Raw genomic sequence first — 12,612 nt, 5'->3', positions numbered from 1 at the left:
ATGAGGCTGGGGCCTATCAAATTCGCTCTGATATAGGGGGGAGAGCAGCGCAAAGGCAGTGGGAGTTGGGCTCTGGAATGCCAGAATTGAGGAGCCTGGGGGCACAGGTCCATATGAAGTTTCCAGCATTGCTGAAGGTAATGTGGAAAAATAGGATGCACAATTTCAGCTCCCCCAAGGATGTAGATGGCCTCTTGCTTCAGATGAGGGGGTAGTCATAATACAGCTGGTCTCTTTGGCATGCTCCGAAATGGACTTAGTATCAGGTATGGGTAATGGGTTATAGATGTTATCTAGACCTAGATGTAATCTTGCCAAAAAAAGGGGAGAAAAAGAAAAAAGAGAAAGAAAGAAGGGGGAAAAAAGGAAAGGGGGTCACGTATGAATATTTTGGGTGCCACGTTTACTGGGTACTTAATCATGTTTTCTTTTCTTTATTTGAATAAAAGCAAGATGCTCTGTTGCTCCATGAAGGGGTCCCAATATGCGGTTTTCCAACCCCAAGGAATGAAAGGTGGGTTCCTCAGGGGTGGGCAAGGGGGGGTGTACGGGAGGGAGGGAATAGGGGGGGGTAGAATAGGAAAAATTCTCCTCATAAGAGTAATAGTAGATTTTGCCAGCTCAAGTTGGGCAGTTTTTGGGATAGAGTATGAGTAGGTCATATGAGATTAAACTCCTCTCCTGGAATGTTAACGGCCTCAGGAGCAGCAGGAAGCTATCCCGGGAGTGTGAGTTCTTATAAAATAATGAGGTTCATATCTATCTGCTGCTGGAAACCGTACCACACCGTACTCTGCTGCTGAGGCCGCGCCGCACCAGCTGACCTACCGGTACAAGTTGTACCCGCTGCTGGGTGCCGCTGCGCCGCCTCCCTTCTTTCCTGCTCACTCCGGTACCCGGCCAGTGCCTCAACGCCGGTACACTGCGTTGACCCGCACCGCACCAGGAGACACCCCCGAGGCTGCGCCACCGTCAGAGGAGCTGCCCTGTACGCCGAGTACGGGTCGCTCTGAGTGGCATTGTCCGCGGCAACCATGAATCAAGGTACTGTTCAGTGTGGGATCTAGTGCGCACGTCACAGACCCGAAGGTCCGCCCCTGGTGAAATCACTGCTGGTGGTTAACCCCTTGCAGGGCCTAGTTATCTGCCGGTGCCCCAGTAACACGAAGTGCACAGAACAGCGTATTCGAAACAAGAATCTGAAGCAAAGTATCGTTTAATCAAGAATTCTGTCCTCCATAACAACAAACAAGGCTGCCCCCGAATTCAAAACAACAACAAACAAGGCTGCCCCCGAATTTAAAGGCAAGAAACAACAGCACAAACAGGGGGCAGGAACAGAGGCTTACCTCATGTCGACTCTGCTCGATCAACAAAATGGCGGACACAAGCTCCGAGATTGTTTCGGATTCGGGGGCGTGTTCGGTGTTCAAAAGATGGCGTGGCTAAAAAGTGGAAAGAAGAACACCGAACACACCTCCAAATCCGAAAAGGACGGAGCCTATTTGGAGGGACGGCTCTCTCCTTCAATGGCTGGCCTCCATTTAGGAAGCCAGCCAATGGGAGAGAGCCAAAATTAGAGGCGGGATAAAGAGCCCCTCTAAGAAACATAAGATCTCGCTACTTCCGGTTCTGCCGAACCGGATAGTACCTCGACCTAAAAATGAGTAGGGGCAAAGCTGCCGGTCCTGGGTTTATCGGACAGGGTAGTGCTGGTTCTCAAAACCCTGTTCAACAAAATATACTTACATGGAGAAGGTATCCCTCACTCATGGTCCGAAGCGACGGTGTCCTTGATCCTCAAACAAGATAAGGACCCTCAAACAATTGAGGCATACAGACCTATTTCATTGCTAAATTCGGATCTCAAGATCTTCTCTGGGATACTGGCCATCAGGATAGCAAAAATCATTAAAACTATCATACATCCTGATCAGAGGGGGCTCATACCCAGAAGACAGCTCAACGAGCTCACCTTTCAAGCTATAGGGTCAATAGATGTTGCAACAGAAAAAAAGCTGCCACTCACTATTGTTGCAATTGATGCCGCTAAGGCGTTTGATCAGGTTAACTGGAGCTATCTTTGGGAGACCATGCAAATGTTTGGTTTCCCCACAAATTATGTGGAGGCTGTTAAATCTCTTTATTTGAACCCCCAAGCAAAGTTTCCGTTAACGGTGATTTAACTGAATGGTTCAGTATTTCAAGAGGCACCAGGCAGGGCTGTCCCCTGACAACCTTATTGTTTAATTTATACATTGAACCCTTGGGGCCTCATTAGGATGGTGGGCGGACTTTGCCCGCCCGCCATCCCCGTGGTAATATGGACCGCCCGCCTTAAGGGCGGGGGTCCCATCGCCAGTATTAGGATGCACCCGCCACAGTGGTGGGCGCATACTGCATTCATACCATTGTGGCGGGCGATGCACTCATCACAGCCCGCCACAATGGCAGGAAAGCATGCTGTGCACTTCCATGCACAGCATGGCAGGCACCGCCCGGTGCCTGCCATGCTGTGCATGGAACTGCTGGGGGTACCATAGGTACCCCCCATGTGCACTCCCCACCCCCCTGGAGTCCCTGGGGGCCCGCAAACTGGCCCCCGCAGGGATTCTCCGCATGCTTTTCCCCACCACGGAAAGGCATTCAGAGAAGCCCATCCTTTTATGGCTGGCAGTGTCTAATAGACACCGCCACCATATTATTCCTTTTCTGCCCCGGCCGCAAGGCGACCGGGGTGGAAAAGCGGCAGACGGTCTTTCCGTCCGCCGAGGTCTCCCTCCGCCATCCTAATATGGCGGGGGTCTTTAGTGCAACGTGTCGGGTGGATTGCCCCCTCCAGGATGGCGGGGGAAATCCACCCGAAATCAGAATGGGCCCCTTGGTGTCCTCCCTTAGAGAGGATTCCCTCATCACGCCTTTTAAGATTGCAGATTTGGAACTTAAGTTTGCCCTCTATGCTGATGACCTTCTCATGTACACTTCCAATCATGTAGAAGCAATACCCAGGTTGTTCGAACTAGCTGAGGAATTTGGTATGATTTCGGGTTACAAAATTAACTGAGAAAAAAACGAAATAATGAGTTGGAATTGTGCTAACACAATACAGGGGGGAAAGGGTCAGATGAGGTATTTGGGGATCTATCTAGCGCAGAAGCTGACAGACACATCAAAAATCAGCTGGGAGAAGGTTTCTAAGGGGGTTGGCAGCCTACTGCCGCGCTGTGCGAACCTGCCATTGAACACCGATGGGAGGGTCAACCTCGTAAAAATTATAATTTTGCACAAGTTAACCTTTTTGTTTAATTCAATTCTACTATCTTTTAACATTAGGGATCTTGCTACCCTTCAACTTAAAATCGGTTCGTTTATATGGGCCACAAAACGCCGAGAATAGCATGGAAAAGCTTAGGAGAGGGTTAAAGATGTGGGGATTGGCCTTACCTGATCTACTTTCTTATTGTCACGCTTTTCATTTTAAAAACTTTAGAATTCTGGCTAATAAGGTGGACTCTTCCTCTCTGGGCCTCTTATTTCAGGCAATGCTACATGATGTTCCGCAGGGACAAGAGTTTTTCCTTTATAAATTTGGTGATCCCAAGTTTTACAAACAATTCCGACTGAAGACCTTATTGGCTGCACTACATAACTGGGGGTATATTAGGAAAGTTTTGAGAATACCGTAATATACGGCACAGGCCCTAATTTGGGGTTCCCCAGGCATCGTTGAATGCCTTCAGGATCACCTGGCACATCCACTTAGACTAGCAGGTATCAGTTTGTGGGGAGATCTCCGGAAAGATTCACAACTTATCAGCTGGGAGTCAATTTCAAACTTTACTAGTGGACACTAACGAGATTTAAGTTCTACCAGCTATCCGCATGGTGGGCAACGCAGTCGTGGAGCGACGAGGATCTGAGTACGATCATTGATTCTATCTCTAGAACGGGTCCATGGAAACGTGAAGTATCATTCTGGTACGGGCCCTTCTGGATGCGGGGGATCGCCTGGATTCAGAGGTGGGGAAACGCTGGGGCAGTGTGTTCTCAGAAGACTGGGATGGGTTGAGGAAACTCTGGCGTGATTCTTTTATTATGTTACAGGCAGTGGTTAAATCAGCCACCCTCAGGAGGAAGCATCTGTACACTGCTTATAGAGTGTACTGGACTCCTGGGAAACTGTCTAAGGTGACTCGGAGGATCTACAATTGCCCCAGATGTAAATACCCAGCCACGGATGACCTGTATATATTTATGGATTGCCCGAAGATCGCCTCTTTTTGGACTGAGGTTTCCTGGAGGACGTGCTGCTTAAGCAGATTGAAGTAAGTGCAAGATGAATCATTTTTGGTCTTCTGAGGGATTACTGTATGAACGCTCCAGCCCTGAAATTTGCATTTTATGTAATAATCATTGCTAGGAGAGAAATTTGTAGAGCCTGGAAATCTGAAACTCCTCCTTCCTTTGCGGTCTGTCTAAAGAACATCGTCATGATTAGCCAATCAGATATGGCCTGCCATAACTCTAGTGCCAATAAGATCTGGGCGGCTCTAGAGGCCTGGAGGGAGAAGTAAGATCAGTCCTATGATTATGCCAGTGGTCGGTCGGTCCGGTCCTCCTTAGTAACATACGGTCTCCCAGGAGTTGAGAACAGGAGTGGGACCAGGATACAGCGGCACCTCTGGGTGAACTCTGCCTTTCCTTTCAGGCCCTCCATAAGGGCAGTCAATGAATGGGTCTGTGCGAAAGGTGTGGAGGAATCCCATCTAGAGTGTTTCTGATGGCATGTATGAGTACAAAAATCAACAAGTTTACCCATTGCTCCATTTACTAAACCTTTTCCCACATTCAAATTACGTCGTAAAATTACCCAACAGTTTATAGATGCATACCGATTCTTTTCTAAAAAAGAAATTTTAGATATCTATTTCTATAAAGAATCCAATTTCCTCTTCAACTTTTCTGTCAAAATAATAGTGATTCTTTCATGCTCTATTTTATCAATAGCTTCTAATTTCATAATTTGTACATTTTCCAACTTTAAAATTTCTTCATTTAATATAGAACAGTCACGCAGTGTTGGCATTAACGAGATTACGGATTTGTTTTCTGCAATTCTCATAAATATTTTCTCAGGAACTATATTTTCATTTGCAAACAAATTGGAAAGTAATCGTCTCTGTAAACCTTGTTTGCCATGTTCAGTCACTTTTCCAATTCTTATATCTGAAAGAATAGTTCCATAATCAGCATCATTTGCCTATCGCATATTTTTATATAATTTCAATGCTACCCAAAGACTTTCTGGTATCTTCATGTTCAAGAGTTTTAAATACTGGTTGTTCTTTTACAGGACTAACTTGTAGTAGATCTCAAAATCTAGAAAATATTGAATACAAGTCACCTGGACAGTTGTGTTCTTTGGATCCAGTTAATGTATGCAGATTTTTCAATCATAGATTTGAAGCTATGATGTGTTTTATCTGTAATAAAAAAATACTCCTCTTGGAGAAATTGTGGATTTCTTTTGGAGTATCAAGCAAGAGGTGCTCCTCATAGACATATGCTGATATAGATCAAGGATGTCCCTAAATTCGGAACAGATTCAGATGATACTGTTTTGTCTTTTATTGAACAATATGTCACATGTGCTATACCCAAAAGCACAGAAGAAAACAACTTAAGACAACAAGTCTTACGATTCCAAACCCATCGTTGTGGGAAATACTGTCATCGAAAGTACAAGTCAAAGGAAAAGTTTTATACCAAATGTCGTTTTGGTTTTCCACGTCCTGTAATATCCAAATGAAAAGTAAACAGTTTTATGTGCTTTATGCGGCAAACCTTGACAAGAAAGTGTTCAAAGAATACCTTTAATTTGAGAAGAAGTGAAGAGTCAAAATATATAAATGATTATAATCCAGTTATTCTGTCCATGTGGAATGCTAACATGGATATTCAAAACGTTGCGGACAATTCCATTGCTGTTGATCGATATGTAACATCCTACATAACAAAAAAACGGAAATGTGGGAAAAGATTTCCCACGAGAAGAGTCTAAGTAAGAAATTATACAGTTACAGTTTGAAGCTGTTATCTCATCGAGAAATAGGAGCTTACGAATGCTCAGATCGCTTATCATCTGCAAGTCGATACTCCAAATCTAGAAGAATCATTTAGGTGAGTCTAGGTCTTGCTGCAACATGAAATCGAAGCACGCTTTGCAGTCGTATTTACAATGGCCACGCATCATCACAGAATGCACAAATGTAGAGCTTTGTACGTTTTTTGGGGGGGTTTGACGCCAATTTGTGTAAAACTAAATGTTGAGCAAAAACAAATATATGACCGCGTGAGAGAACAGATTGACCATGGATTACTTCATGAAAAGAGTGCTCATGCACGTCATTTCAACCTATCCAAATGTACGTGACTGGACAAGCTGGAACAGGAAAAACGTTTCTTAATTAAAGTAATCACCAGTTATCTACAGAAAACAACTGAGTCGCATTTGTCTTGTGTTGTCACTGCTCCAACTGGGTTGGCAGCACACATTAAAGGAATTACTTTACATCGTTTACTAATGCTATCAGTAGACCATGATAACAAATTAAAATACCACAAGCTACCTGGAGGAGCTTGTTGTGAAGTTTCAAGAGTCTTGAAGAAAATGAAACTTCTCATTATTGATGAGGTAAGCATGGTATCAAACTTAATGCTTTTGTGCATTATTATCTGCACATCTTAACTGCTATCGTAAAAAATATTCATTTGGAACTGCCAACATGGTAAAACATGTGAAGACTCTTCATCTCCGCAATAATGCGAGAGCTGCATGTGAAAGGCTGCGGGCAGACCCTCCACCAGCTGTAGCCAGCACTTCCATAGCACCAACAACTCCGCATCCGGACATCCGTCCCGATTTTGCATACCTTATTATTTCATGCAATAATAATTGTTTGGTAACTACGTCCCCAACAAGGCACTGGGTAATTTGCGCGACTGCTGCCTTTGTTGGATGTGGTTGCCAATTCTAATTCTAATTACAGGCCCTCAATAGAGCCCAGTATTGTTGTTTTTGGTAACTACTTCCCCGACAAGGCAGTGGGTAATTTGCGGGTCTGCAGCCTTCGTTGGATGTGGTTGCCAATTCTTATTATTATTCTAATTCTAATTACAAGCCCTCGATAGAGTCCAGTATTGTTGATTTTGGTAACTACTTCCCCGATAAGGCATAAGGTAATTTGCGAGTCTGCTGCCTTTGTTGGATATGGTTTTCAATTCTTATTCTAATTCTAATTACAGCCTCTCAATAGAGCCCAGTATTGTTGTTTTTGATAACTACTTCCCTGACAAGGCAGTGAGTAATTTGCGTGTCTGCTGCCTTCGTTGGTTGTGGTTGCCAATTCTTATTCTTATTCTAATTCTAATTCCAAGCCCTGGTTAGAGTACAGTATTGTTGTTTTTGGTAACTACGTCCCTGACAAGGCAGTAGGTAATTTGCGGTTCTGCTGCCTTTGTTGGATGTGGTTGCCAATTCTTATTCTAATTCAAATTCCAATTACAGGCCCTCAATAGAGCCCAGTATTGTTGTTTTTGGTAACTACATCACCGACAGATGCTGCCTTTCTTTGATGTGGTAGCCGTTAGGCATGCTCCCACTGTGGACTCTGACTCACACTTTGCGTAATGGCCTGGAAAACCAAACATCCAAAAGGCCTTAGTTGGATGTGGTTGCCAATTCTAATTCTAATTCCAATTACAGGCCCTCGATATAGTCCTGTTTTGTTGTTTTTGGTAACTACTTCCCAGTCAAGTCAGTGGGTAATTTGCGTGTCTGCTGCCTTCGTTGGATGTGGTTGCCAATACTAATTCCAATTACAAGCCCTCGATAGAGCCCAGTATTGTTGTTTTTGGTAACTACTTCTCCAACAAGGCAGTGGGTAATTTGCACATCGGCTGCCTTCATTGGATGTGGTTGCCAATTCTTATTCAAATTCTAATTCCAATTACAGGCCCTCAATAGAGTCCAGTATTGTTGTTTTTGGTAACTACGTCCCCAACCAGGCAGTGGGTAATTTGCGCATCTGCTGCCTTTGTTAGATGTGGTTGCCAATTCTTATTCTAATTCCAATTACAGGCCCTCCATAGAGTCCAGTATTGTTGTTTTTGGTAACTACGTCCCCGACAAGGCATTGGGTAATTTGCACGTCCCTCGATAGAGACCAGTATTGTTGTTTTTGGTACCTACGTCCCGACAAGGCAGTGGGTAATTTGCGCGTCTGCTGCCTTCATTGGATGTGGTTGCCAATTCTAATTCTAATTACAGGCCCTCAACAGAGCCCAGTATTGTTCTTTTTGGTAACTACTTCCCGACAAGGCAGTGGGTAATTTGCACGTCTGCTGCCTTCGTTGGATGTGGTTGCCAATTAATATTCTTATTCTAATTCTAATTCCAATCCATCAATAGAGTCCAGTATTGTTGTTTTTGGTAACTACGTCCCCGACAAGGCAGTGGGTAATTTGCGCATCTGCTGCCTTCATTGGATGTGGTTGCCAATTCTTATTCTAATTCTAATTCCAATTACAGGCCCTCAATAGAGCCCACTATTGTTGTTATTGGCTCTTTTCAGGCCCTGTAATTGGAATGAGCAAGTTTACACCTTGGGCGTGGTTCACTTCTGCAAAGAGAAGAGATTGCGCCTCAGCGAAGGTCAACACCCTGCCGCGTGGCTGCCGCCATGACCACGTGCTTCCTCGATACAAGCCTATTGCGAACTCAGTGCCACACCACTGCAGACTTATGTCTGTATCCACTAGTGCCTTCGATCTCCACTGCGGACAGCAGGGTTCACAACTTGAATTCAGCTTTGGATGTAAATTTGTCTTCAGTATCTGTGCTGAGAACTGCCTTTAATCTATTCTGCGGTCACTAGAGTTGGCAACCAGATACCAGGAGCACCAGCACTACAGAAAACATTGAATTCAGTCTTGATTTATTTAAAACAAAGACAATTGCACTATGTCCTCAGATTTTCTTAAAGTTTGAACAGTAGGAAATTCAGCCTTCATTTATTTAATGCAGAAACAATTCTACTATATGTCTTCACATTTTGTTTAAATAAGTGACAAAAAGCATTCGTCCATGTCTGTGTCAACAACTGCCTTCAATCTACACTGCGGACAGCAGGGTTCACAACTTGAATTCAGTTTTCCATCTACACTACGGACACCATTCAAGTTAGCCTTGATTTATGTAAGGCAGAAAAATTTGTGTTAATGGATGCCACAAAAAATATTATTCAATGTCTGTACTAAGTACTGCCTTCAAATGTACACTGCGATCAACAGAGTTTACTACTTGGTACCAGTGGCGCATTAGCACTAAAGACAACATTGAGTTCAATCTCCATTTATTTAAGGCAGAGACAATTGTACTGTGTCCTCAGATTTTGTTAACTGTGATGAAAAAGCATTAATCGATGTTTGTGTCGAGTAGTGCCTTCGATCTACACTGCGGACAGCAGGGTTCACAACTTGAATTCAGCTTTGGATGTAGATTTCTCTTCAGTATCTGTGCTGAGAACTGCCTTCAATCTATTCTGCGGCCAGTAGAGTTGACAACTAGATACCAGGAGTGCTAGCACTACAGAAAACATTGAATTCAGTCTTGATTTATTTAAAACAGAGACAATTGCACTATGTCCTCAGATTTTCTTAAAGTTTGAACAGTAGGAAATGCAGCCTTCATTTATTTAATGCAGAGACAATTCTACTATATGTCTTCACATTTTGTTTAAATAAGTGACAAAAAGCATTCATCCATGTCTGTGTCAACAACTGCCTTCAATCTACACTGCGGACAGCAGGGTTCACAACTTGAATTCAGCTTTTCATCTACACTACGGACAGTATTCAAGTTAGCCTTGATTTAGGTAAGACAGAATCAATATTGTTAATGGTTGCAACAAAAAAACGTTCCTCAATGTCTGTACTAAGTACTGCCTTTAAATATTCACTGCGATCAACAGAGTTTACTACTTGATACCAGAAGCACATCAGCACTACAGACAACATTGAATTCAGTCTCTATTTATTTAAGGCAGAGACAATTGTACTGTGTCCTCAGATTTTGCTAAAGTATGTGACAAAAAAAATTCCTCGATGTCTGTGTCAACTACTGCCTTCGATCTACACTGCGGACAGCAGGGTTCACAACTTGAAGTCAGCTTTGGATCTACACTACGGACAGCATTGAATCAAGACTTGCTTTATTTAAGGTAGAGACAATTGTACTCTATGTTTTCCGATTTGTAAAAGAATGTGACAAAAAGCATTCGTCTATAACTCTACTGACTACTGCCTTCGATCTACACTGCGGACAGCAGGGTTCACAACTTGAATTCAGCTTTCCATCTACACTACGGACAGCATTCAAGTTAGCCTTGATTTATGTAACGCAGAGACAAATTTGTTAATGGATGCCACAAAAAACGTTCCTCAATGTCTGTACTAAGTACTGCCTTCAAATGTACACTGCGATCAACAGAGTTTACTACTTGGTACCAGTGGTGCAGTAGCACTAAACACAACATTGAATTCAGTCTCGATTTATTTAAGGCAGAGACAATTGTATTGTGTCCTCAGATTTTGTTAACTGTAACAAAAAAGCATTCATCAATGTTTGTGTTGAGTAGTACCTTCGATCTACACTGCGGACAGCAGGGTTCACAACTTGATACCAGAAGCAGAAATGCACTACAAACAACATTAAATTAATTGTAGATTTATTTAAGACAGAGACAATTGTACTGTGTCCTCAGATTTGGTTAACTGTGACAAAAAAGCTACTAAAACTCTACTGTTGGAATGTTATTAGACAATGGTATTCATATAATATATTTTTTTGGGCCAAAATAGTTGATAAACCTACTTTTGTATTATATACTAATAAAACTGTGAAAGTGAAGTGAAAATGTTTTTGTGCAAGGACCTAGAACATAACAGATTTCTTATGGATGAAGAGGAGAATATTACCAAAGCCAAATTGAAAATGAGCAACAGTTTAATTGAAGTATGTTAGTACTGGCTATTTCTGGTAGGCTAAGGCTGACGCCAAAGCCAGGCAGAAACCACCATTCTAGTCAGGGCAAGGGAGTCACATGCCAAGATAACCCCTGCTCACCCCCTGGTAGCTTGGCACGAGCAGTAAGGCTAAATTCGGAGGCAATGTGTAAAGCATTTGCGCCAGCACACAACAGCAACAACATACTAGGCACACCACAAAAGGAACTCCACACAAGGTTATTATAAAATAACCTTCGTATTGTAAAAACACATCAGATAGTATCAAACAAAATACATGGTGCCAACTGGCACGGGCAATATTCACAAGGGATTATTTACAGGAGACAGGGCCACGTGGGCCACTGTCAGAATCAGAAATAGCACTTCTGGAATAAAGAATATTAAAGAATAAAAATCATAGTAGCACAAATTAGCAACTATGGCACACAACCAGTAACCACTGGTAACAGGAACCAGGACATCACTAGAACCACCTGTACTAAAAGAACAACCACCTAAGTATCACACAGCACCTAGGGGTATAAACAAGAACACATTACCCATGATGCATGAAACACATTCAGAGGAGTAATAAAGGAAAACACATGATGCCTAACACATTCAGAGGTGTATAGACAAGGGAAACACATGATGCATAAACCTACACATTCAGCGGTGTTCAGAACAAAGCACATGATGCAATAAAATACATTCAGAGGTGCAGCGCAAGATGACACATGATGCCTAAAACATTCAGAGGTGCAGTGCAGGGAAAAGGAAGACACATGATGCCTAAAAACATTCAGAGGTGCAAGAACAATACAATAGCGCAAAAATCACATGATGCCTAAAAACATTCAGAGGTGCAGGAATAACACATGATGCAAGAAAACACATTCAGAGGTGCAATAACCATACAATTGCGCAAAACTTACATAAGCCACCACCTGTGGCAGTCCCTAGGCCAACTGGCCTTGTTGGGGCTAAGACGCCCTGTGTCCAGAATGTCAGGGCGCACTGCCAGGCAGCGCCAGTCAAAAGTAAAAGCCTAAACGTGGCAGCTGCCCACAAAGTGCTGGGCAGCTGTAAGCAATCACAAAAAGGCCTAAACGGTGCAGCTGCCCACTAATTGCTGGGCAGCTGTGAACTTCAAACTGCGACAGGGTCTTCACTGACCCTTAGGCGCAAACTGCACCCACGCTGGAGCCACACAGGCTCTGAAAACACACGTTGGAGCCACACAGGCTCTTGAAGAATTATGGCCCTGTTGTTGGAGCACGCTGGCTCTGTGTAGGTTCACGGACCCCACGGGCCCCTCTAAACATATATAGCCCCTCTGAGCCACACAGGCTCTCTAAACAATTATGCCCCCACGTTGGAGCCTGGCAGGGCTCAAAGCAAATGCCACAGAGCCTCTCTGGGCTCTAGACTGCAAATGCCCCCGTGATCGTTGGAGCGGCCCTCTGCCAACTGGGGTCGCTTTGCGAACAAAGAGAAAAGACGCCCCCGCACTCACTGGGGCCTCGCGCTGTGACACTCCTCTCG

General features: G+C 43.7%; 1 protein-coding gene across 2 annotated transcripts in view; it reads right to left on the bottom strand.

The window, feature by feature from the left end:
- The window catches only part of TMEM98 (transmembrane protein 98), a 342,838-nt gene that overhangs the window by 257,323 nt on the left and 72,903 nt on the right, over nt 1–12,612 (bottom strand). The window lies entirely within an intron of this gene.

The sequence above is a fragment of the Lissotriton vulgaris genome, chromosome 5, assembly GCF_964263255.1.
Source record: "Lissotriton vulgaris chromosome 5, aLisVul1.2, whole genome shotgun sequence".
Classification (NCBI taxonomy): domain Eukaryota; kingdom Metazoa; phylum Chordata; class Amphibia; order Caudata; family Salamandridae; genus Lissotriton; species Lissotriton vulgaris.
This window is presented reverse-complemented; position numbering and strand designations above follow the sequence as displayed.